Genomic DNA, 27,600 nt, shown 5'->3' on the forward strand with positions numbered 1-27,600 from the left:
CCCTGCTGGGACCTACATGGGGAGTGAGGGGCTGAAGAGATGGAAAGACGTCTGACATTCTGCAGTCTGGGGCCGAGGCTGGACAGCGCAACCTGCCACTGTAGGTAGAATTCCTATGTTGAAACTGAATCTCCAGTGTGATAGTACTAAGAGGTGGGGACTTTTGGAAGGTGATTACGTCATTAGGGCAGAGATTAGGACTCTTATACAAGAGGTCTGAGGGAACTTGTTTGCCCCTTTACGTGACGATGCAGTAAGAAAATGTAATCTTTGAAGCAGAGAGCACCTTGATCTTGGACTTCCCAGCCTCCAGAATTATAAGCAGTAAATTCCTGTTAAAAAATTACCCAGTTTAAGGTATGCTGTTACAACACCCTGAATGGACTAAGACACAGTCCCAGGCAGGAGCGTTAGTTTCCACTTCTGCAAAATTGGGGCAGTATTCCCTAACCTGCAGAATTTTGATGAAGATGAAATGGATGAGTAACAGTGGGGAAACTCGTGTCTACTCCCAGCAGCCTTCTATGGAAGGTGGACTTTTCAGCAGAAGACTCTGCCCAGCTGAGCCCTATGCTGGATTTGGGTGGTCAAATTTGAGAGCAGGAGCTTGGCAAAGAGGGGCTTTGGGGAGGCAGTCAGTTTGGCGGGGGCATATTGTAAGACTGTGTGCTTACAAAAGCACAATATATTCCTAAGATTTCTTTGGGGTGACTTTATTTGGGACAGTTTTGGGGGAGTTGACGGAGATGGGGGCACTCTGGCCCCTGATGCCCTCCCCCATTCAAACAGACTTGGGGGTTCCTGTGGCAATGCACAAGATGGGGGTGCAAAAAGGGGGCAAGAGAAGGAAGGTAGCATGATGGACAGAGGCTGGACCAGTATAGTGACCCCCAGGGAAAGTCCCCTGGGAGGGTGAAGGCAAGTAGGAGGGTACTCTGAGAATAGAGTCAGGTTCTGAAGCTGTTGCCTTCCTATGATGCAAGCCCCAGCTCCTCCTCCATCCTCAAATCTTCAGTAAATGCCCTCTGTTGACAGGACATTCACTACTGCACAGTGGGCACTCAGCTGCTACTTTGTGTCATCTCATGTGTCATACATGTCATGTCAAAGCCAACCTGTGGACACACAGGTCCTCTCGGCTTCCCTTAGGTGGGGGTGGGGAGAAAGCAGGTCAAAAGCCCAGCCTTGGTGGGAATATAAACCAGTACAACCGCTATGGAAAACAGTATGGAGATTCCTTAAAGAACTGAAAGTAGAACTACCATTCGATCCAGCAATCCTATTACTGGGTATCTCCCCAAAGGAAAAGAAGTCATTGTATGAAAAAGATACATGCACACACATGTTTATAGCAGCACAGTTGGCAATTGCAAAAATATGGAAACAATGTAAATGCCCATTAACCAATGGGTGGATAAAGAAAATGTGGTATATATACACAATAGAATACTACTCAGCCATAAAACGGGACAAAATAATGGCCTTTGCAGCAACTTGGATGGGGCTGGAGGCCATTATTCTGAGTGAGGTAACTCAGGAATGGAAAACCAAATATCATATATTCTCTTGGGTTTTTTTTTGTTCTTTTGTTTTTGTTTTTGTTTTTTGAGATGGAGTCTCGCTCTGTCGCCCAGGCTGGAGTGCAGTGGCATGGGAACTCGGCTCACTGCAACCTCTGCCTACCAGGTTCAAGCAATTCTCCTGCCTTAGCCTCCCAAGTAGCTGGGACTACAGGTGCGCACACCACCATGCCTGGCTAATTTTTGTATTTTTAGTAGAGATGGGGTTTCACCATGCTGGCCCGGCTGGTCTTGAACTCCTGACTTCGTGATGTTCTCTCTTTTAAGTGGGAGCTAAGCTATGAGGATGCAAAGGTGAAGAATAATATAATGGACTTTGGGGACTCACAGGGGAGGGTGGGAGAGGTTGAGGGATTAGAGGCTATATATTGGGTACAGTGTACGCTGCTCAGTTGACAGGTGTACCAAAATCTCAGAACTCACCACTAAAGAACTTATCCATGTAACCAAAAACCACCTGTACCCCAAAACCTATTGAAATAAAAAAGCCCAGCCTTGGTCCTACCCAGCACAGAGAGACATGAAGCTATGACTTGGATTTACTCTTCCAAAAGCCTCCAATAGCCAGCCCTGATCTGCTGACACAGTTCCCCTTCTGAGCAGAGAAATGGAGGAGAAGGCAGCAGAAAGATGAGAAAGAATCTCCCGTGAGATCAGGGGCTAGCTCATTAATCTAGGTGAGTATGCCATTTTGGAGATTAGACAAACTGAGCCCTGGAGAGGTCAAATGACTCAGTAATGCAGCCAGACTATGGCACAGGCAGGGTGATGAGCCACATCTGCCTTCCTGTAGCCACCAGACAAGGGAAGCAGGGGCACAGAACAGTCACATAGCAATTCAGTAGCAGAGCCAGGATCCAGTGACCCCAAACCCTGGTCTCTCCCGACTGCTAGCCTGGGAATGTTGCCCAGCTCTTTCACCCACTTTTGGCCTTGCCTCTTCACTGCACCTGAGGATCCAGTGACCCCAAGCCCTGGTTTCCTGGCTGCCAGCCTGGGAACATTGCCCAGCTCTTTCACGCACTTTTGGCATTGGCTCCTCACCACACCTGTGCCAGTGGCTGGCTGGGTTACTCGGAGTCGTTTGACTCCTCCAGGGCTCAGTTTGTCTAATCTCCAAAATGGCATGTTCACCTAGATTGAATAGCTAGCTTCTAATCTCAGGGAAGTGTCTATCTTTTCTTTCTGGGGGGATTCTGGGTGTCAGATAGGGAGAGGCAGCATGATCTCAGAAATAGCCCCAGACACTAGAGGCGGAGCTGGTCCCCCCTGCATCCTGGCCGGAAGCAGCATTTGAAAGCTGATCTTGAGCGAGACAGTATGAGGACAGCCATTGTCATTGTTGCACACATGATCTTACTCAACCCTCAGGTGGCCCTGTCGAGTGGGTTCCTTCGTTTTCTAGTTTTTCCATTGAGAAAACACAAGTAGGATTCAGTCTGAAGACTGGTAGTTCAGTGCTCCCAACAAGGGGCAGGAGGGGCCTGGCTGAGCACCCTGAAGGTGGAGTTGGGGCAGGTGCCAGAACACGGATGCTTTCCTGTCTGGCTGGAGCTGCTCCCGCTGTGTTCTGGAGCAGGGCAGAACAGGAAGGCAGGAACAATGGGCAGCCGGCAGTGGCGGGGTGCTGGGGTTCCTGAGCCAGGGGTGGGGAGGCTCAGGCCTGGTCACCACCAAGGCTGGGGGTGCAAGTTTCCTGTGCAAGAGACTAACAAGATTAGCCACTAACATTTTTGAGCACTTACTGTGTGTCCGGACCCGTGTTAGACACTTTAGATGGATTAGCCTCATTTTACAGATAAACAAATTGGGGCACAGAGAGTTTAAATGAAATGCTCAAGGTAAGTAAGAGGTGAAAGATTTGAACCCAGGCAGACTGGCTTCACATCCTATGCTCTTAACTACTATAACTTTATATGTGTATACATACATATATGATTATATGCATGTTATACATACTTTCTCATAATTTTCCCCTTTCACTTAATTTATCATTGCCAGTTTTCTGTGTCATCAATATCATCCTTGTTTACAGTGCTAACGTGCCGGGAAGACCTTGTCCATGTGTCCTGGCCACATCCCAGTCTGTTCTTCCCATTACCTGAGGGGTCTGGATTTCCACTGTTGGTGCTGTCATTGAGTTAAGGTGTGGTGCCTCTCGTTTAAACTGCTGATAACAGTGGTGGCACCAAGGTGTGGGCTGGGGGGTGCTTAAGCCCCTTTTAATCTCTATCATAATAACTCCCTTATCCAAATAAACACCATCGACATAAAATAATGTGCTTTTATGCAAACAGTACTTCAAGACAGGCCTCCCTCGCCAGCTCAATCATTGCTGCACCCAAGCATTCCCACGGAGAAGTCCCCTAGGTAGCCTGGCTGGTGGGTTAATGTCAGAGGGGTGCTAGCTCTGAACGCAGCTGTGGGAGCACTGCTGGTATCTTAGGATCCGGTGGGGTGGAGATTTGGAGCCCAGGAAGACCCAGCCTGACCTGGTGGTGGTGGCTTCAGAAAGAGCTGGAGAGGGTAGAGGCCCTTGCCTAGGGCTCTTACTGCATTTTATGTAAGATGAAGGCCACAGATTGGTGCTGTCAAGACTGGGAAGGCCTGTGGGACTCAGGACTCCAGGGTAAGACTGACCTGCCCCTCCTTTCACCTGAGACAGACTGGGAGATCCCAGGGCACTGGGGGCAGGGGAGCGGAAGGGGCTTGTTGAAAATATCCACCATGGCAGCTAGGAGAGCCTGCTGGAGCCGCTCCTCCAGGGGTGATGAACAAGCTGGAGGACCCCTCCTGGAACTCCCTTTTTGCCCTCACAAGGCCAGCTGGGAGCACTGGATAGGGAACGAGACACCTGAGTTTTGTGTTCTAGTTTCATCGCTGCCTGTGGGTGGCTGTGTGGCCCTGGGCAAGTCACTCTCCCTTGGTAGCCTCTGGCTTCCCACCCCTACCATACCAGGGAACACTATGGACACTCCCGTTCTGCCAGATGGTCTAACAAAGATGCTTTCCCTCTTGGGTCACCTGGGCTGGCAGGTGGGTGATTCAGACGTCACCTTTCTGAACCTCCAACTATTATTACATATTAATATACATTTACATAATTACCTTCCAGGTATGGCCTTTGGGGGTCACCTGTTATCTACTTCCCCTTATGGTAGCTGTCCTCTATTTTCATCTGGGGAAGCCTCCTCTTCTCCACCTCAGCCATGTGCAGTGGATGGAGTTGACTCTTCTTCTGGCTCCAAAAGGGGAAGAGAGGCTTGCGGATCTGTGCATTCCATTTCCCAAACCTCAGAGGAATGGGGGTTGGGTGGGGCATGTGACCCAGTTCCAGCCCATGGCATCAGGCTTAGAACTGGTCCTGATTATGGAGAAGTCTGGAAGCTTCAAACCTGAGGGGATTTGAGGTTGGAGTTAACTGGCAGCCATCCTGCCCCCATGGAGAATGGAGCCATTGCAGAAAAGGCGGAGCTGGGGATGGAGAGAGAGACCAGGGCCTCGTGATGCAGCTTAACCCCTCAAGTCCAGCTGTGCGTGAAGCCAACTGCTCACCCTTAGGCTTTTCAGGTACAAGACAATCAAATGTCTTTTTCATTGAAGCCAGTTTGAAGTGGGTTTTCTGTTGCTTACAGCTAGAAAAAGCCTGACTTTTGTTGATGTTACTTAATTCTATGCTGCCATCAAAGGTACGATGAGTTTTTAAAGGAAAATATTAAATCTGCTTAATAACAGGTTATTTTTATTTTTATTTTTTTGAGAAGGTCTGGCTCTGTCGCCCAAACTGGAGTGCAGTGCCGCAATCTCGGCTTACTGCAACCTCCGCTTCCTGGGCTCAAGGCATCATCCCGCCTCATCCTCCCAGCCTCCCAAGTAGCTGGGACTACAGATACATGCCACCACACCCTGATAATTTTTGTATTTTTAGTAGAGATGATGTTTCTCCATGTTGCTCAGGCTGGTCTTGAACTCAAGCAATCCACCCACCTCGGCCTCCCAAAGTGCTGGGATGACAGGCCTGAGCCACTGCACCTGACCTAATAACAGTGTTTTTTTTTTTAATTAAAAAGATGCAAATCAGGTTTCCCTTGTAAAAAAACTGACACTAGTGTATTTTTACTTATAAAATTGCGTACCACCATCTCCTTTGGTGATATGATCAAAGTTCTTCACATCTAGAGTCTAGACTGTGAGAAACAAACTCACCCGTCCAAACCCAAAGAATGGACTCAGAGACACAGAGAATAGCGGAAGTGAGACTTTTAATACAGTCTTGCAAGATCGGGCGTCTGGTGGGCAGGCATACCCCGCACAGTTACAACAAGCAATTTATCCTCTAGTGTGCAGGTCCCTCTCCTGGTTCCTCATAGGCTGAGTATTATGGAGTCACAATCTTCCTAGACGTCACCTGTTGGTTGTTGAGTAGGGTTGTTTTTGTTTGTTTGTTTTCTGAGATGGAGTCTCATTCTGTCGCCCAGCCTGGAGTGCAGTGGCATGATCTTGGCTCACTGCAACCTCCACCCCCCAGGTTCAAGCGATTCTCCTGCCTCAGCCTCCCGAGTAGCTGGGATTATAGGCCCCCACCACCACACCTGGCTAATTTTTGTATTTTTAGTAGAGACAGGGTTTCACCACGTTGGCCAGGCTGGTCTCAAACTCCTGACAAGTGATCCACCCGCTTCGGCCACCCAAAGTGCTGGGATTACAGGCATGAGCCACCGCGCCTGGCCAGGTAGGGGTTTTGGGTGTTTTCTTTAGGGTTGTCTCGTTGCATTTTGTTGCAGCCCATAATGCATTGCAATCATAGTCTGCTCAAGGGCTTTTTAAGTATTTGACCTATGACCTAGGTAGTCAGGCAGGCTGATAAAAGAATAGATAAAGTGAGCTATTTTGCAGGCTAGTAAATTTTCATTCTAGACTAAACTCTTAGGTTCGGATGAGAGCAACTAAGGGCACCCCAACAAGCAGGCTCCAGCTATTAAAGCAAGGGCCTAGTATATTCTGTCCTTCTGTAGCTGGCAGACCCAGGCCTACTTGAGGCACTTCATCTTGGAAATGGACCACCATTTACGTATTTCCTACATAGACTTTGGAGGTGTTTAGCAATTTTTACTTTCCTTTTTCTTTTCTCTCTTCTTTTTTTTTTTTTTTTTTTTTTTTTTTTTGACAGAGTTTCATTCTGTTGCCCAAGCTGGATTGCGGTGGCATGATCATAGCTCACTGCAGCCTCTAACTCCTGGGCTCAAGTGATCTTCCCATCTCAGTCTCCTGAGTAGCTGGGACTACAGGCATGCACCACCACATCCAGCTAATTATTTTTTGTAGAGATGGGGTTTTGCCATGTTGCCCAGGCTGGTCTCAAACTCCTGGACTCAAGTGATCATCCCACCTCAGCCTTCCAAGGTGCTGGGATGACAGGCCTGAGCCACCATGCCCAGCCTTCTCTTTCAATCGCATTGTCTGGCTAGCAGTAAATCAGTCTTCTGTATACTCAATATAATCTGTTATTTCCATGTGGCATCATTTTAAAAGTCATTTTAAGTGATAGTTAGGGAATCGGGTAAAATTCCACTGGACTTTATCACAGCCACCCAAACAAATGGATAGCAGATAGTGACAACACCTAACTCCCCCTCTGCCTGCTGGCTGGCAGATTTCTTGGACATCCATTCTCGGGCACACCCTCATTCAAGAAACTTTAAGATGGTGCTGATGGGGAGGTAGTGTGTGAGAATGAGTTACGATCATCGTTACCATTTCTTTGAGGCATTCCAAATTGCTAGCAAACTTGAAACAAATGCCCCTGGCTGAGTCTGGGTGTGTTGGGGGCCAAGTATATAACTGGAAGTTCTCTGGATTAATGTCTATATACAATGCTTATTACAGGTGGTTTTTAAATGTGCTAATATCATATTAAAACTTAACCATAACCACAATGATTGTTTAGAACTGAAGACTAATGGAAGGTTTTTTGGACTAATTTAATCACTGACTTTGAAATTGCCAGTGCAGTGATACTAAAAAGCAGACCTACTTTTGGTGGTTTTCTTGTTACCTTCAACTGTTCTGCAGACTACGTCCCCCTCATTGCCTGTACAAGGTGGGTCTCCCACTGCCCTATTGTGCTCAGTAAATGTTTTGATGATCATAAGGAGAGGTCCTTAATGGGCATCCCAGAAAGGAGTGAACGAGGGAGTGACCCGGGACAGGGAGCCATTGCTTCTGAGTCTTAAGCCTGATTATGCTATGTGTCCTTAGGGAAGCCATACCCTCTCTGTGCTTCAGATGGGTATCCTTTCCCTGCTCTGCTTAGCCCGGATGATGGAGATGTCAGGCCTTGGGCAGAAGTGAATGACAAATGCTTGCCTGCTCCAACCCTGGGCACCCACCTAGGAGTCAAACACATGCTGGTGCTGGGCCAGGTCAGCCTCATCTGCCCATCCCCTTCTCCTCTTGCTCCCCAGCTATCCTTCTTGCTCCCCAGCTATCCTTACACCTAGCTAGGCCTTTTAATGCTTAGTAGGGGCCCCTCACGTGAAGGGGCTGATCTGTGATGCTCTCAAGGACCCCTGTTCCTGGAGTTGCCCCATGGCTGCCACTGGGCGCCTCTTCCCAGCCTGTGCAAAAACCCCTTCCCAGTGTCTCACTGCTGCACTGGCTTCACAGCCCCGGGCTGTGGCCCCAAAGGACATCTTCCAGTCCTGTCACTCAGCCATCCCCAGTGAGTTATGCTACAGCTGAGCTTGGTTAAAAGGCAGCCTCATTCCTGCCTGGAACTTCTGCTCCTTTCCCACTTTTAATCTGATGGCTGAGTCTGACTCACTGCAGGGCTGTGAGGACAACAGATGGCCCAGAAGAGAACAAATGCACACACACACACACACACACACACACACACACACATACACACACGCGCATGATATAGACACCCCATGTTTCACATTACTTTAGCTAAGGGTAGTGAGATGGCCACAGAGCAAGAGCAGATGCAGCCAGTCATGGCCTGGCTTTTGACCTTCCCCAGTTCCCTGTGCAGTGGTTGCTACTTTCTCTGAGTAGGTAGGATCCTTCCAGAACAGAGTAAAAGGCTGAGTTCCTGCTATGCCACAAAGTCTTTTATATTCAGTTTCCATCACTTCCAGAAGAACGTACATAACAGTGAAGGCCTGCCCTTGTAATGTTCACCAAGGTCGAATTTCCCTAGTTCCTAAAGCTTCAATATTACCATTCCAGTCTTCCCGTGACCCAGATAACTCTTTCAAGCTCATCTCGCCAGTGTCCTGAGTCCATTATTTCCACTGAGGGACCACCTCATATCCATCAAACATGACAGGAGAGGTCTGAATGCCATTGGTTGGCAGAGATTGTTTCTTCCCTAGTTCTCCCCTGTGAAGACTGAGAAGTGGTCAGTCTGCCAACATTGAGAGACAGCTCGGGAGGTTTTGTCTGCCTGGTGTATACAGAGGAGGCTGTGATGGGTCACATCTAATGTCTTTCCAGAGCAGAGAGGAGCCCATGATGGGGGTGTCCCTGTCCTGACAGGTGAGGGGCAGGACACCCAAACACGTATGCAATGCATACACTGGAAGTTAAGGTCCATGACGACGGGGACTCTTTTGTTTACTATTGTGTTATAGGACCTTAATAAATATTTCTTCAGTGAGTCACTGGAACCACACTTACAGTATATTAAAAATATGCATAGAACGGCCGGGCACGGTGGCTCATGCCTGTAATCCCAGCACTTTGGGAGGCCGAGGAGGGTGGATCACCTGAGGTCAGGAGTTTGAGACCAGCCTGGCCAACATGGTGAAACCCCGTCTCTACTTAAAATACAAAAAATTTTCCGGGCGTGGTGGTGGGCGCCTGTAATCCCAGTTACTCGGGAGGCTGAGGCAGGAGAATTGCTTGAACCTGGGAGGCGGAGGTTGCAGTGAGCCGAGATAGCGCCATTGTACTCCAGCCTGGGTGACAAGAGTGAGACTTCGTCTCCAAAAAAAAAAAAGCATAGAACAGCAAAATACTTTTTCACTCATCATTTAGTAAACATTTAAAAGATGATAACATCCAGGCTGGGCATGGTGGCTTACACCCATAATCCCAGCATTTTGGGAGGCCAAGGCAGGTGGATCACTTGAGCTCAGGAGTTCAAGACCAGCCTGAGTAAAATAGTGAGACCCCATCTTTACAAAAAATACAAAAATTAGCCAAGCATGGTGGCACATGCCTGTAGTCCCAGCTACTCGGAAGGCTGAGGTGGGAGGATGGCTTGAGCCTGACAGGCAGAGGTTGCAGTGAGCTGAGACTGCGTCACTGCACTCCATCCTGGGTGACAGGGCAAGGCCCTGACTCAAAAAAATAATAATAAATAAAAGATGATAACATTGTTTTGGTGATAATGCAGGAAAATATGCGCTCCTCATTGCTAAGTGGGCAACAGTGCCACATATAGTGGCACGGCTATGCACTGCACAACTGCATAATTGTAAGAGTGTTACCGGTGGAGGGTGTCCAGGTTCTTGGCGTCTTGAACAAATAGTTGGACAAAACGCTCAAACAAAGCAAGGAAAGAATGAAGCAACAAAAGCAGAAATTTATTGAAAATGAAAGTACACTCCACAGTTTGGGAATGGACCCAAGCATAGGGGCTCAAGGGCCCCATTACAGAATTTTTGGGAGTTTAAATACCCTCTAGAGGATTCCATTGGTTACTTCGTGTATGCCCTGTGTAAATGAAGAGGATGAAGTAAAGTTACAAAGTCACTTACTTGGTGTATACCTCATGGAGAGGATATTTCCTGTCATAGCTGAAGTGTGAATTGGCCTTATGTTCCCTGCCTCCAGACCCTATTTTCCTGCCTCAAGAGGAAGACCTGATGGAAGGGATTTTGATAAAATGTATCAAAAGCCTGAAAAGTGTACATACTTTTTGAACCAAGAGTTCTACTACTTCTAGGATTTAGCTTTAAGGAATAACTGTGAGGTGAATGAAGATTTACCCAAGGATCTTCATCACATCGTTTATAGTAGTGAAAAAAAGTCTAGGTGATTAAAAATAGTGATTGACTAAAGAATGTCACACACACACTCATATAGCAGATTGCTCTTCAGGAATTTAAATGACACTCCAAGAATAAATTTAATAACCCAGGCAAGTAGTGGCATATGCAGTAGAAACCCACTTTTAAAAGGTGTGGGTATATATATGTATATGAATTTTTATGTGTGTGCACAGGAAAAAAACCTAGAATAAACCTAGAATAAATAAATAAATCGGGGTGAAGAATTACAAATGCTAGTAATTTTATTGTTTTTGGTTTTTATCTATTAAATAACTTTTCCAAAATGAATATGCATTAGCTACATGTTTTATAAAATTAAAAAAAAACTTATTTTAAAAATACTGGAAGAAAAGACAATAATGAATTATTACAAGTTGTTTTGGAAGGGATAAGATTTTGAATTCTTCTATACCTCTCTTACTATAAAGCTGTAGTAATTTTATAATGGAAAAATAAACTTTTAGAAGAGAAATAGGAGATTTGGGGATCAAATGGATAGATTAGCACATGCTAAAATCTATCTTTTTACTTGAAAAACACAAAAATGATAGAAAAAAATTTTAAATACATACATAAATATAAACATATACACTCATTCTCAAAATCTTTCTCGACCAGAAACCAAAAATAAAGGTCCCACTGTTGGAAGTAGGGATTGAACCTCAAGACCTGCGGGAGCTGGGTCTAGAAACAGGCTTTGGGCCTGTGGTAGCCAGCCTTCAGGATGGTCCCAGATGACCCTTACCTCCTAGGCATTCATGCCCTTGTGTGGTCTCCTCCCACAGTGAATCAGGGCTGATCTGTTACTAGTAGAGTATGATGCAAGTGACAATGTGTGACTTCCAAACTAGGTTATAAAAGGCACTGCAGCTTCCATGTTGGTCTTTTGGATCACTGGATCTGGGGGAAACCAACCACCGTGTTGTGAGGACACTCAAGCAGTTCTGTGGAGGCTCACGTGGAGAGGAAAGAACCAGGGGACCAGCTACCTTGCAAATCAACCCTAACAACTTGGTTGATGACACAAAGACCACAAAGGAAAGAGTACATGAAGCAGGGCCCTTTGAACCTATGGAGCACAGTCTGGCACTATGTACCAATGACACTCGTTTTAATTAACAAACCAATATTGATACATTATTATTAACTATAGTCTATATTAAGGTTCTCTTTTTTTGTATTGTACAGATCTGTGGGGTTTTGACAAATGCATAATATTGTGTATCCACCATCACACTGTCATACAGAATAGTTTTTACTGCCCTGAAAAGCCTCTGTGCTCTACCTATTTAACCCTCTGCCCTCACACCAAACCCCTGGCAACCACTGACTGACCTTTTTACGTTGCCTATAGTTCTGCTTTTTGCAGAATGTCATAGTAGAAATCATACACTATGTAGACTTTTCCGACTGGCTTCTTTCATGTAACAATATGCATTTGTTTCTTCCATGTCTTTTCTTAGCTTGGTAGCTCATTTCTTTCTGTTGCTGAATAATATTCCATTGAATGGATGCGCCAGACTTTGTTTATTCATTCACCTATTAAAGGACATCTTGGTGGCTTCCAGTTTCTGGCAATTGTGAATAAAGCTACTATAAATATTTATGTGCAGGTTTTTGTGTGGACATAAGTTTACAACTCAATTGGGTAAATATCTAGGAGTGCAATTACTGGATCTTATGGTGCAAATATGATTAGTTTTATAAGGAACTGCTGAACTCTTCCAAAGTGGCTGTAGCGTTTTGCATTCTCACCAGCAATGAAAGGGCATTCTGTTGCCAGCATTTGGTATTGTCAGTTTTGTGGATTTTAGTCACTCTAAAAGATATGTAGTGAAATCTCATTTTAATTTGCAATCTCCTAATGACATATGATGTGGATCTTCATTTCTATGCTTATTTGTCACCTGCATATTTTCTTTAGTGAGGTGTAATTTTCAGACCTTTTGCCCATGTAAAAAATTAGGTTCTTTTCTTATTGTTGAGTTTTAAGTGTTTATAATTTTGAATACCAGTCCTTTATCAGTTAATGTGTTTTGCAAATAACTTCTAATCTTTGGCTTACCTTTTCATTCTCTTAACATTCTTTCACAGAGCAGAAGTTTTTAATTTTAATAAAGTTCAGTTTAAGAATTTTTTGTTCCATGGGTTGTGCTTTTGGTGTTGAATTTAAAAACTCATCGCCAAACCACAAACCACATAGATTGGTTCCTATATTAGCTTCTGTAAGTTTTGTAGTTTTATGTTTCACATTTAAGTCTAAGATCCATTTTGATCTAACTTTTATAAAAGGTGGAAGGACTGTCTGGATTTTCCCATTTGTTAAAAAGATTATCCTCTTCCCTCTTCCTGCACTGAATTGCCTTTGCTTCTTTGACAAATATAATTTGACTATATTTATGTGGGTGTGTTTCTGGGCTCTCTATTCTGTGCTGTTGATCAGTTTGTCTGTTTTTTCACCAATACCACACAGTCTTGCCTAATGTAGATTTATAGTAAGTCATAAAGTCAGGTAGTGTTAATCCTCTGACTGTTCCTTTTCAGGATTGTGTTGGTCATTCTAGGTCATTTGACTTCCCATATTAACTTTAGAATCTGTCAATATTCACAAAATAACTTATTCGAATTTTATTGGAATTGTGTTGAATCTATAGATAGGGTTGGGGAGAATTCTCGTCTTAAAATTATTGAGTTTTGCTATTCATGTACATGGAATATCTCTCCATTTATTTATATTTTCTTTGATTTTTGTCATCAGAGTTTTCTGTGTTTCCTTATATTGATCCTGTACATATTTTGTTGGATTTATGCCTAGGTATTTCATTATTTTTGGTGGTAATGTAAATGGCATTATGTTTCTAATTTCAACTTCCAACTGTTCATTGATGGCATAAAGGAAAGCACTAAACTTTTAAATATTAACTTTATATTCTGTGAACTTCCTATAATCACTTATTAGTTCCAGGAGTCTTTTGTTGTTGAATCTTTGGGATTTTCTATGTAGACAGTCATGCCATCCTGTACACAGAAATAAAGACAGTTTTATGTCTTCTTTCCCAGTTGGCATGCCTTTTATTCTCTTTTCTTGTCTTATTGCACTAGCAAGAAATTCTAGTGCAATATTAAATAGGAGTGGTGAAAGGGGACATCTTTGCCTTGTTCCTAATATTAGGGGGGAAAACATCCAGTTTCTCATCATTAAGTATGATGTTAGTTGTAGAATTATTGTAACTCCCGTTTGTTAATTTGAGAATGTTTCCTATTATTCCTAGGTCGCTGCGAGTTTTTATTATGAAAGGGTGTTGGATTTTGGCAATGCCTTTTTTGCATCCATTGATATGATCGATCACATGATTTTCTTCTTAAACTTATTGATTTGATGAATTACATTAATTGATTTTTGAATGTTGAACCAGTTGTTCATGCCTGGAATAAATCCTGCTTGGTCAAATCATGGTGTATAATGATTTTTATACATTGTTGGATTTGATTTGCTAATTTTTTTAAAAAAAATTTGGGGTACATAGTAGGTATATATATTTATGGGGTACATGTGATATTTTGATTCAGGCATTCAATGTGTAATAATCACATCAGTGTAAGTGGGGTATCCATCACCTCAAGCATTTATCCTTTCTTTGTGTTACAAACAATCCAATTATACTCTTTTAGTTATTTTAAAATGTGCAATAAATTTTGTTGACTGTAGTCACCCTGTTGTGCTATCAAATACTAGATCTTATTCATTCTGTCTAACTATATTTTTATACCCATTTACCATCCCCATTTCCCTCCCTACTCCCCCAGCTACCCTTCCCAGCTTCTGGTAACCACCATTCTACCTTTATCTCCATGAGTTCAATTTAAAAAAACTTTTAGCTCCCCCAAATAAGTGAGAACATGCGAAGTTTGTCTTTCTGTGCCTGGCTTATTTCACTTAACATAATTACCTTCAGTTTCATCCATGTTGTTGCAAATGACAGGATCTCATTCTTTATTTATGGCTGAATAGTACCCCATTGTGTATATGTACCACATTTTCTTTATTCATTCATCTATTGATGGACACTTACATTGCTTCTAAATGTTGGCTATTGTGAATAGTGCAGCAATAAACATGGGAGTGCAAATATCTCTTTGATATACTGATTTCCCTTCTTCTGGGTATATATCTAGAAGTGGGATTGATGGATCATATGGTATCTCTATTTTTAGTTTTTTGATGAACTTCCAAACTGTTCTCCATAGTGTTTGTACCAATTTACATTCCCACCAACAGTGTATGAGGGTTGCCTTTTCTTTACATCCTCATCAGCATTTGTTATTGCCTGTCTTGGATAAAAGCCATTTTAACTGGGGTGAGATGATATCTCACTGTAGTTTTGATTTGCATTTCTCTGATGATGATAATGATGTTAAGCACCTTTTCCTACGCCTGTTTGCCATTTGTATGTCTTCTTTTGAGAAATGTCTATTCAGATGTTTTGCCCATTTTAAACTCAGATTATTAGATTTTTTTTTTCCTATTGAGTTGTTTGAGCTCCTTATATATTTTGGTTATTAATCTCCTATCAAATGGATAGTTTGCAAATATTTTCTCCCATTCTGTGGGTTGTCTCTTTACTTTGTTGATTGTTTCTTTTGCTGTGAAGAAGGTTTTTAACTTCATGTGATCCCATTTGTTCATTTTTGCTTTGGCCGCCTGTGCTTGTAAGGTATTACTTTGCCCAGTCCAATGTCCAGGAGAGTTTCTCCAATGTTTTCTTTTAGTAGTTTCATCGTTTGTGGTCTTAGATTTCAATCTGTAATCCATTTTAATTTGAATTTTGTATATATTGCAGGAGATAGTCTAGTTTCATGCTTCTGCATATGGATATCCAGTTTCTCCAGCACCATTTATTGAATTTATAATATATAAATATATTATATATTATAAATATAAATTTATATTCTTGGCATCTTTGTTTAAATAGATCAGATGGATTTGTTTCTGGGTTCTCTATTCTGTTCCACTAGTCTGTCTGTTTTTATGCCATTAACATATTGTTTTGGTTATTATAGCTCTGTAGTATAATTTGAAGCCAGGTAATGTGATTCCTCAAGTTTTGTTCCTTTTGCTCACAATAGCTTTGGGTATTCTGGGTCTTTTGTGGTTCTATATAAATTATAGAATTTTTTCTATTTCTATTAAGAATGTCACTGGTATTTTGATAGGAATTGCATTGACTCTGTAGATTGCTTTGGATAATATGGACATTTTAACAATATTGATTCTTCCAACCCATGAACATGGAATATCTCTATTTTTTGTGTCTTCCTCAATTTATTTTACCAATGTTTTATAGTTTTCATTGTAGAGATCTTTCACTATTTTGGTTAAGTTTATTGTTAGGTATTTTATTTGTGGCTATTCCCAATGGAATTACTTTCTTGATTTCTTTTTTAGATTGTTCATCCTTGGCATATAGAAATGCTACAGATTTTTGTATGCTGATTTTATATTCTGCAACTTTAGTGAATTTATCTGTTCTAACAGTTTTTTGGTGGAGCCTTTAGGTTTTTCCAAATAGAAGATCAGATTGTCTAAAAACAAGGGTAATTTGACTTCTTCTTTCCCAATTTGGATGCCCTTTATTTCTTTCTTTTGTCTGATTGCTCTAGCTAGGACTTCTAGTACTATGTTGAATAATAGTGTACTGGGCATCCTTGGCTTATTCCAGATCATAAAGGAAAGGATTTTAGTTTTTCTCCATTCAGTATGATACTAGTGATGGGTCTGTCATATATGTCATATATGGGTTTTATTATATTGCAGTACATTCCTTCTCTACCCGGTTTTTTGAGGGTTTTTATCATGAAGGGATGTTGAATTTTATCAAATGCTTTTTCAGCATCAATTAAAATGATCATGTAGTTTTTGTCCTTCATTCTTGTTGATAAGATGTATCACTGAGTGAATTGCATATGTTGAACCATCCTTTTATTCCTGGGATGGATCTCACTTGGTCATAATTAATTATTATTATTATTTTTTGAGACAGACTTTCTCTCTTGTCGCCCAGGCTGGAGTGCAATGGCGCAATCTGCAATGGCTCACTGTGACCTCCGCCTCCCAGGTTCAAGCAATTCTCCTGCCTCAGCCTCCCAAGTAGGTGGGATTGCAGGCCCCCACCACCATGCCCAGGTAATTTTTGTATTTTTAGTAGAGATGAGGTTTCACCATATTACAGGCATGAGTCACTATGCCCGGCCATGAATGATTTTTTAAATGTGTCTTTGAATTTGGTTTGCTAGTATTTTGTTGAGGATTTTTGCATCAATGATCATCAGGGATCCTGGCCTGTAGTTTTCTTTTTTTGATGTGTCTTTCTCTGGTTTTGGTATCAGAGTAATACCTGCCTTGTAGCATGAGTTTGGAAGTATTCCCTTTTCAGAATAGTTTGAGTAGGATTGGTATTAGTTCTTCTTTAAATGTTTGGTAAAATTCAGCAGTGAAGCAATTGGGTCCCGGGCTTTTCTTTGCTGTGAGACTTTTTATTATGGCTTTGATCTCATTGCTTGTTATTAGTCTGTTCAGGTTTTGGATTTCTTCATAGTTCAATCTGGGTAGGTTGATTTATCTATTTCTTCTAGATTTTCCAATTTATTGGCATATAGTTGCTCATAGTAGTGTCTAATAATAGTATTGTCTTTGAATTTCTGCAGTATCAGTTTTAATGTCTCCTTTTCATCTCTGATTTTATTAGAGTCTCCTCTCTTTTTTTTTCTTAGTTGGGCTAAATTTATCAACATTGTTTGTCTTTTCAAAAAAACAAATTTTTGTTTCATTGATCTGTATTTTTTAATTTCAATTTTATTTACTTCTGCTCTGATCTTTATTTCTTCTACTGATTTTGGGTTTTGCTTTTGCTTTTCTAGTTTTTTAAGATGCATCATTAGATTATTTGAAGTTTTTCTACTTTTTTGATGTAGGTGCTTATTGCTGTAAATTTTCCTCTTAGTGCTGCTTTTGTTGTATCCCATAGGGTTTGGTATGTTGTGTTTCCGTATTCATTTATTTCAACAAATTTTTTTCTTTTTTCTTATTTTTTTCTACTTGTAAATTTTTTATACAATAACAAAATGTTTTTCACTTTCCTTCTTAAATTTCTTTATTGACCCACTAGTCATTTAGGAGCATATTGTTTAATTTCCATGTGCTTGTACAGTTTCCAAAATTCTTCTTGTTATTGGATTTCTAGTTTTATTCCATTGTGGTCAGAGAAGATACTTGATAGTATTTCAATTTTTGGGAATTTTTAAAGACTTGTTCTGGGGCCTAACATATGGTCTATCCTTGAGAATGATCTATGTGCAGAGAAGAATGTGTATTTTGCAGTCATTGGATAAACTGTTCTATAAATATCTTTCAGGTCCATTTGGTCTATAGATGGAATCTATAGTTCAGATTAAGTCCAATGTTTCTTTGTTGATTTTCTGTCTGAATGATCTGTTCAATGCTGCATGTGGGATGCTGAAGTCTCCAGTTATTGTACTGGAGTCTGTCTCTCTAGCTCTAATAATATATACTTTATATATCTGGGTGCTCCAGTGTTGAGTGCATATAGGTTTACAATTGTTATATTCTCTTGATGAATTGACCCCTTTATTATATAATGATCTTGTTTCTTTTTATAGTTTTTGTCTTGAAATATACTGCTCTTTTTTGGTTTCCATTTGCAAGGAATGTCTTTTTCCATCCCTTTATTTTCAGTTTACGTGTGTCTTTAAAGTGTGTTTCTTGTAGGCAAGACATTATTGGGTCTTATTTTTTTAAAATGCATTCAGCCACCCTTCCTTCCTCCCTCCCTCCCCACCTGCCTGCCTGCCTTCTTTCCTTCCTTCCTTCCTTCCTTCCTTTCCTTCCTTCCTTCCTTCCTTTCCTTCCTTCCTTTCCTTCCTTCCTTCCTTCCTTTCTTTTTCTTTCTTTCGATGGAGCCTTTCTCTGTCACCCAGGCTGGAGTGCAGTAGCACAATCTTGGCTCACTGCAACCTCCAGCGCCCAGGTCCAAGCAATCTTCTTGCCCCAGCCTCCCAAGTAGCTGGGACTACAGACACGCCATGATGCCTGGCTAGTTTTTTGTGTTTTTATAGAGAGACGGGGTTTTGCCATGTTGGCAAGGCTGGTCTCAAACTCCTGACCTCAGGTGATCCACCTACCTTGGCCTCCCAAAGTGCTGGGATTACAGGTGTGAGCCACTGTGCCCGGACTACTTTATGTCTTCTAACTGGAGAGTTTAGTCCATTTGTCTTCAATGTTATTATTGATAAGCACTTACTCTTGCCATCTTGTTATTTGTTTTCTGGTTGTTTTGTAGTCTTCTTTTCCTTCTTTCCTTCCTTTCCATCTTCCTTTTAATGAAGGTGACTTTCTCAGGTGGTACGTTTTAATTTCTTGCTATTACTTTTCTGTATCCATTGTATGTTTTTTGATTTGAGGCCACCATAAGGCTTGCAAATAATATCTTGTAACCCATTATTTTAAACTGATGACAACTTAACAATGATTGCATAAGCAAACTAACAAGCAAAGAGATGAATAAAAACTCTACACTTTAACTTCATCCCCTTGCTTTTGACTTTTTATTGTTTCTATTTATATCTTATTATACTATGTCTTGAAAAGTTGTAGTTATTATTTTTGACAGGGTCATCATTTAGTCTTTCTACTCAAGAGATCAGTAGTTTACACACCACAGTTACAGTGTTATATTCTGTGTCTTTCTGTGTACTTATGATTATCTGTGAATTTTATACTTTCAGATGATTTTTTTTTTTTTTTTTTTTTTTTTTTGAGACAGGGACTCACTGTCACCCTCGCTGGACTGCAATGGAGTGTGGCTCACTGCAGCCTCAACCTCCCAGGCTCAAGCAATCCTCTCATCCCAGACTTTCAAATAGTTGGGACTTTAGGCACATACCACCATACCCAGCTAATTTTTACTTTTTGTAGAGATGGGGTTTCATTACGTTACCCAGGCTGGTCTTGAACTCCTGGACACAAGCAATCCCCCAACCTTGGCTTCCCAAAGGGCTGGGATTAAAGGTGTGAGCCCCCAGATGATTTCTTATTGTTCAATAACATCCTTTTTGTTTTTTTAATTGAAGAAATTCCTTTAGCATTTCTTGTAGGACAGATCTGGTGTTCTGGTGTTGATAAAATCCCTCAGGTTTTGTTTGTCTGGGAAAGTCATTATTTTTCCTTTGTGTTTGAAGGATATTTTCACTGGATAAATTCCAGTATAAAAAGGTTTGTTTTTCTTTAGCCCTTTAAGTATGTCATGCTAGTTTCTCTCCTGGCCTGTAAGGTTTCCACTAAGAAGTCTGTTGCCAGATGTATTGGAGCTCCTTTGTATGTTATTTGTTTCTTTGGCTGCTTTTAGGATCCTTTTTTATCTTTGACTTTTGGGAGTCTGATTATTAAATGTCTTGAGGTAGTCTTATTTGGGTTAAATCTGCTTGGTGTTCTATATAACCTTCTTGTATTTGAATATTGATATATCTCTAGGTTTGAGAAGTTCTCTGTTATTATCCTTTTGAATAAACTTTCTACCCTAGTCTCTCTCTCTACTGCCTCTTTATGGCCAGTAACTCTTAGATTTGCCCTTTGGAGGCTATTTTCTAGATCTTGTAAGCATGCTTCATTCTTTCTTATTCTTTTTTCTTTTGTCTCCTGACTGTATTTTAAAATACACTGTCTTCAAGCTCACTAATTCTTTCTTCTGCTTGACAAATTCTGCTGTTAGGAGACTCTGATGCATTCTTCAGTATGTCAGTTGCATTTTTCAGCTCCAGAGTTTCTGCTTGGTTCTGTTTAATTATTTCAACTTCTTTGTTAAATTTATCTGATAGGATTCTGAATTTCTTCTCTGTTATCAACATGATTTTGTTGAGTTTCTTCAAAATGGCTATTTTGAGTTATCTATCCAAATATTCATCAATCTCTGTCTGAGATTGGCCCCAGGTGGGTCCATAGATGTCGTCCAGAAGGCAGGGCCTGTAGTTGGGAACCTTAGGAGTCTACCTGATGCTCTATTCTACTGCGGCTGAGCTTGCATCCAAGCCACAAGACAAAGTCCTTTCCACTATTCCCTCCCCTTTCCTCAAGCAGAGGAGTCTCCCCATGGCCACCACCTATCCTAGGCCCGTGGTGAGTACTGCCTGGCTACCACCTATGTTCATTCAAGACCCAAGGGCTCTTCAGTCAGCTTATGGTGAATGCTTGTAGTCCTGATTCTCTCCTTTCAGGGCAGTGGGCTTCCCTCTGGCCCAGTACAGGTCCAGAAATGCCATCCAGGAGCCAAGACCTGGAATCGGGGCCCCAGAGTCCCACTTGGTACTCGGTACTCTACCCAACTGTGGCCAAGCTGGTACCCAAGCTGCAAGACAAAGTCCCCTTTACTCTTCCCTCTCCTTTCCTTAGGCAGAAGGGGTCTCTCCCTGAGGCCACCGTAGCTGGGAATGTACTGGGTCACACATGAAGCCAGTGTGGCTCTGAGGCTCACCCAAGGCCTGCGGCCAGTACTACTTGGCTAACACTGCGGATTATTCAGGGCCAAAGGGCCCTTTAGTCAGCAGGTGATGAATTTTGCCAGAACTGGGTCCTTCTGTTCTGGCAGTAGGTTCCTTTCTGGTAAGTTTAGAAATGTCATCCAGAAGCTAGAGCCTGGAACGAGTGCCTCAGACCTCTGCTTGGTGTCCTATTCTACTGTGGCTGAGCTGGTATCCAATTTGCCAAAAAAAAAAGCCCTCTTTACTCTTCTCCTCCTCTCCTCAAGCAGAGGGAAAGAGTCTTTCCTGGAGATGTAAGCTGTGCTGCCTGGAGTTGGGGGAGAGATGACACAAGCACTCCCTCGATCACCCCAGCTGGTGTCTCACTAGGTCACATGCCGCCCAAGTACACTGGCTCCGAACACGGCACAGCACCAGGACTTGCCCAGGAACTGCAGTCCTTCTGGTCCAGACGGCCTTCCAAATTTATTTAGGACCCCAGAGCACTTTAGCCCACTTTGGCGGGGTTTGCCAGAACTCACGTTCTGACTGCTGGGATGGATGATTTGCCCCTGGCTAGGGCATGGGCACTCGCGAAGTTCTGCCCCGTTGCTTTCCACTGTGAGAGGGCAGCACTGAGTTCCATTGCAATGTCCCACAGTCACTGTGCTCTCTTCCAGAAGTGCACATATTCTCTCTCCATACCACACTCAGTGCCTCTTTCTTTAATGTGATTTTAATATCAAGTACCGTAATCACTTGTCTGATTTTTGGCTCCTATGAAGGTGCTTTTTTGTGTGGAGCATTGTGCAATTTGGTGTTCTTGCAGGGTAGACAATTGCTGGAGGCTTCTTTTCAGCCATCTTGCTCCACCTCCTCCTGATTTGCTAGTATTTTATTGAGGAGTTGTACATCTATGTTCCTGAGAGATTGGTTTTTAATTTTCCTTTATTATAATATCTTAATCTCGTTTCGGTATTAGGGTAGTGCTGGCCTCATAGGATGAGTTAAGAAGTATTCCCTCTGCTTCCGTTTTCTGGAAGAAATTGCAGAGAATTGATACTATTTATTCCTTAAACATTTGGTTTCACCAGTGAAACCATCTGGGCCTTGTACTTTCTTTTTTTGGAAGGTTACTAATTATTAATTAAGTATAAAACCAGCCTTGCATTTTAAGAATGAGAGGCATACAGTTTAATTCCATCACAACTGATCAGAAAACATACTTCATATAACTTCAATTATTTTAAATTTGTTAAAGTTTGTTTTATGTCCCAGGATATGGTCTATCTTGGTAAATGTTCCATGTGCACTTGAAAAAAAATGTGTATTCTGCTGCTGTTGGATGGAATGTTCTAGAAATGTCACTTAAATATTGTTGCTCATGTTGTTAATTTCTTCTAATCTTTGATGATTTTTTTTTTTTTGGTCTAATGGTTCTATCAGTTAGTGATAGAAGGATGTTGAAGTCCACGCTGTAATTGTGGATTTATCTATTTCTTCTTTCAATTCTGTCAGTTTTCACATTATTTTATAACTTTGTTGTTTAGTGAATACTATTTTAGGGTTGTTGTGTCCTCTTGGCTTGGGGTTTGCTCAGTTTCTTAAATCTGAAGATTTACGTCTTCCACCAAATTTGGGGAGTTTTCAGCTATGATTTCTTTAAGTATATTTTCAGCACTGCACTCTTTCTCTTGTCCTTGTGGAACTCCAATAGATCTAAAGAGTATTTAGATCTTGGAGTATTTTCCCATAGGTCCTTAAAGTCCTATTCATTGTTTAAAAATCTATTGTCTTTTTTTTCCTCTGTTCAGACTGTGTAACTTTTATTGGTTTGTCTTCAAGTTCAACGTTTCTTTCCTCTGTCATCTCCACTCTGCCATTGTGTCCATCCAATGAGTTTGTTTCTGTTATTGTATATATATATATATTTTTTTAAGTTCTAAAACTTCCATCTGTGTCTGGGTGTGGTGGCTCATGCCTGTAATCCCAGCACTTTGGGAGGCTGAGGCGGGCAGATCACTTAAGTCCGTGAGTTTCAGACCAGCCTGGGCAACATGGCGAAACTCCATCTCTATAAAAAATACAAAAAATTAGCTGCGCATGAAGGCATGTGCCTGTAGTCCCAGCTATTCAGGATGCTGAGGTGGAAGGATCGCTTGAGCCCAAGAGGTGGAGCTTGCAGGTGAGCCGAGATCATGCCACAACGCTCCAGCCTGGGTGACAGAGACAAACCCTGTCTCAAAAGAAATAAGTTAATACATAAAAAATAAAACAGGCTGGGCACAGTGGCTCACACCTGTAATCCCAGCGCTTTGGGAGGCTGAGGCAGGCAGATTGCTTGAGCACAAGAGTTTGAGAGCAGCCTGGGCAATGTAGTGAGACCCTGTCTCTATTTTTTAAAAAATGATTTAAAATAAAATAAATCTTCCATTTGGGGTTTCTTTTTCTTTTTTTTTCTTTTTTTAAGATGGAGTTTCACTCTTTGTTGTCCAGGCTGGAGTGCAATGGCACAATCTTGACTCACCACAACCTCCGCCTCCCGGGTTTAAGCGATTCTCCTGCCTCAGCCTCTCAAGAAGCTGGGATTACAGGTGCACGCCACCACGCCCAGCTAATTTTGTATTTTTAGCACAGACGGGGTTTCTCCATGTTGGTCAGGCTGGTCTCAAACTCCTGACCTCAGGTGATCCGCCCACCTTGGGCTCCCAAAATGCTGGGATTACAGGCATGAGCCACCGCACCCGGCTGGGGTTTCTTTGTATCTTTTATTTATTGAACCTTTGTTTTTTGAGTGTTCATAGTTTCTTGTTAAAAGTGTTTTTGTTTGTTTTTAATGATAGCTGCTTTAAAAATCCTTGCCAGACAATCCCAACATCAGTACCATCTTGGTATTGGCATCTGTTGATTGCCTTTTCTCATTCTGGTTGACTTTTTCTGTTTTCTGACATGACAAGTAATATTCAATATTATCAGTACTTTGGGTATTATGAAACTCTGATTCCTTTTTATATTTTCTACTTTAGCATGCATTCAACCTGCTTCAATTCAGAATGCACATCATGACTCACTTCTGTGGTCTGTGAGTTTGAATGTCAGTTTGGTTTCAAATTCAGCGTTATCTTGGTCTGCTCTGCCTGTGTGCTACCCAGAGACCAGTCTGAAACCCGAGTGGTATTCCACAGCATAGCTCAGTTCTTAAAGCTTTTGCTGTGTTAATTCTGATGAGTTTCACACACAGGCCACTTGGGGATGTGCACAAATTGAAAGAGGCTTTTTCCGCAGCTCCCTCCTCTCTGTTATTCTGCCCACACTCTCTGTGAGGGGGTAGGTGCTGCCTCTGTTACTGCGGGGCAGGTGGTAGTCAACAGGGCTCTACCCTAGAGTGTCCATAGCATCCCATGGGAAGAAGGAGGAGGGAGGGGGTGTCACCTCTTATCCCATTAGTGCAGGATGGGGCTCATTAATAGAGCTCCACTTGTCTCCAGAATCACTGGTGAGGAAGGGGAGTGTTGCCCCCACATTCGTGCACAGCAGGGATGGTTCACCGAACTCCACACCAGTCTCTGTAGAGCCTGTTGGGGAGAGGAGGGCTGTGGCTTCTTTGATGGTGTTCACCTGGAGTAGAGCAAGTATTGTCAAAAGGGTCATCCTCGGAGGTTGCAGTGAGCCGAGATCGCACCATTGCACTGCAGCCTGGGAGACAGAGCAAGACTCCATCTCAAAAATAAATAAATAAATAAAAAGGCCATCCTTCATTACTGTCCTCTTCTAGGTCCTTTGACTAGAGAAAGCATTTTCCTTAGGACTTTTGTTGTCTGTGCTTGTTGGTCATTTCAGATTGTGCCTTCCTCTAGTGCCCAGGTTGAAATATGTGAACACTATGAAAGCCTCTGGGAACTCCCTGCCAGGTCATCCCTTGAGACTCAAGTTTCCTAGCCAGTCTGCCTAGTTTACTTCACCTTTAGAGGTTTCTGATAGTTGCTTTATGTATTTTGTCTAGTTTTTAGTTGTAATTAGCAGAAGGAATAGGGTGGAATCCACTTACTTTATCTTGTGTGAACATGGAAGCCCCATATATTTTTTAAATAAACTTTTTGAGGTATAATTTACATGAAATAAAATGTACCCATTTAAAGTATACATTTCCATGAGTTTGACAAATGTATATACCCATGTAACCCTAACCACAATCAAGATATAGAACACTTCCATTACCCCAAAAGGTTCCCTTTGTCTTCCTTCCTAGTCAGTTTCCTCCATCCTGAGCCTCAGACCTGGCCTGATTTCTGCCAGTATAAGTTGAACTTGTCTTTTCTAGAGTTCCATATGAAGAAAATCACATAGAACGTAATGTTTGTAAAAGTCTGGGCCGGGCGCGGTGGCTCACGCCTGTAATCCTAGCACTTTTGGAGGCCAAGGTGGGTGGATCACGAGGTCAGGAGATCAAGACCATCCTGGCCAACATGGTGAAACTCCGTCTCTACTAAAAATACAAAAATTAGCTGGGCATGGTGGCACATGCCTGTAATCCCAGCTACTCAGGAGGCTGAGGCAGGAGAATCGCTTGAACCAGGGAGTCAGAGGTTGCAATGAGCCGAGATCGCGCCACAGCACTCCAGCCTGGTGACAGAGTGAGCTTCCGTCTCAAAAAAAAAAAAGTCTGGTTTCTTTTACTTATTATAATATCTGTGAGATTCATCCATATTGTTGGCATTTCAGTAGTTCATTCCTTTTTATGTTTGTTTTTGCTTTCGTTTGAATTGTCACTATCCTATGCTCTTGCCTGACAGACCCCGAGAGCCTACTGACCACAGCAGCTCCTGTTACCACAGCTGCCATTTCTGCTCTCAATGCTACTGCTCATTGATCCCAGGGAGGAAAATTCTGGTGCATCACTTAGTATTTATTTCAGGTATGGTTAGGACATTTCAGAATAAAGGATGGCTTCTTCTGGATGTATCTGAATTGATCTGCTGTCATATACTGATGAATCACATGCTCAGACCAAAGTACATAAAAAAGTCATTCTCTTTCCAGACAATTTTAGGGGTTTGTAACCTTGGTCTTATATTGCTCCATGGCCTATGAGTTAGTAACAGGACTAGTGAAATTCCTGGTAACATAGTCCTGTTACTACAAGATTACCCATATCCTTTGATGATCCATCTACTGCAAACTCATGGAATTTCCTGGACAGTCTTCTTCATTTTATGTAAGAATGACCACTGTATCATCATATGTCAATGTCCTGCATAACTGTCACCACCCCTCCATGCCGAATACCTGGTAGCTTGTGATGAGTTGAGAACCTCACTGAACAGTCTTATCCACATCCTCAGGTTCTCTGAGGTTTTCCTTCTGTCCAGTCCATGCACTTGTACCCCTGGTGGTCGAAGTACAGTCATGCACTGCGTATGATGTTCTCATCAATGGTGGGCTGCATACACAACAGTGGTCCCATAAAACCATAATGAAGCTCAAAAATTCCTATTGCCAACTGGCATAACGTCATGTAGTAACACATGACCTTTTCTATGTTTAGATCTGTTCAGATACACAAATACTTACCACTGTATTCCAATTGCCTGTAGTATTCAACAGTCACTGTACAAACCTGCTGTATAGGTTTGTAGCCTAGGAGCTACAGGTTGTACCGTATAGCCTAGGTATGTGGTAGGTAGGCTATACTATACAGATTTGTGTAAGTATACTCTATGATGTTCACACAATGGTGAAATCTCCTAATGACACATTTCTCAGAATGTCTCCCCATCACTTTGGCCAGCTGACTCAGTTTGTGATGGCAATTGTGAGACCAGTTGAAGGGTGATCTGACCTGTATATTCTCTTGGTTAATTGTATTTACAAATTGGATACATGATTTCTCTGATTGCTCTCTTCACAAACTACATTTGAATATACAAATGAAGTGCTAAGTGGTTTTTATACAGGGAAACAAAGCCAGTTTTGTTTTCTACCAATGCAAGTTTGGATAAATTCTTTTCAAGAAGATGACTAAATATTTCCCATTTAGCAAAGTCCTCAGATAAAGAGATGCCAGGTATTTCTCGTTATGTTGGTTTCTGTATTACTATCTGTTCAGACACAAGCGTCCTTAAAAATGTGCTTAGTTGTAATTTCTTCATAGATTTCAACCAAAACAACATATTGCAAGACTGAATGCAGAAGTAGATGTGAGAACTCATTCTATTAAGCCAAGTGTGAATGTTTAAAAATGTAAAATAATACCACTCTTCTGATATTTTTTGGGAGAAAATATATTTATGGAAAATATACCTATCAAAGAAATATCAGAAACCTTCCAAACTGAAGGACATGTGTATCCAGATTAAAATGACTTTCCAAATGCTTAACATAGTAAACAAAAAACAGGAGGAAAAGGAGGGGAGAAAAGGAAAAAAGAA

At 41.9% G+C, this 27,600-nt stretch overlaps 2 long non-coding RNA genes across 2 annotated transcripts in view; both read left to right on the top strand.

Moving 5' to 3' along the window:
* The window catches only part of LOC104003489 (uncharacterized), a 53,629-nt gene that overhangs the window by 8,664 nt on the left and 17,365 nt on the right, over window positions 1-27,600 (top strand). The window lies entirely within an intron of this gene.
* LOC134809198 (uncharacterized) lies at window positions 107-14,536 on the top strand. The gene is made up of 2 exons (XR_010154308.1): window positions 107-5,150; window positions 11,494-14,536. It is a non-coding gene; the product is annotated as an uncharacterized LOC134809198 (long non-coding RNA).

Source organism: Pan troglodytes, chromosome 21, assembly GCF_028858775.2.
Source record: "Pan troglodytes isolate AG18354 chromosome 21, NHGRI_mPanTro3-v2.0_pri, whole genome shotgun sequence".
Lineage (NCBI taxonomy): Eukaryota > Metazoa > Chordata > Mammalia > Primates > Hominidae > Pan > Pan troglodytes.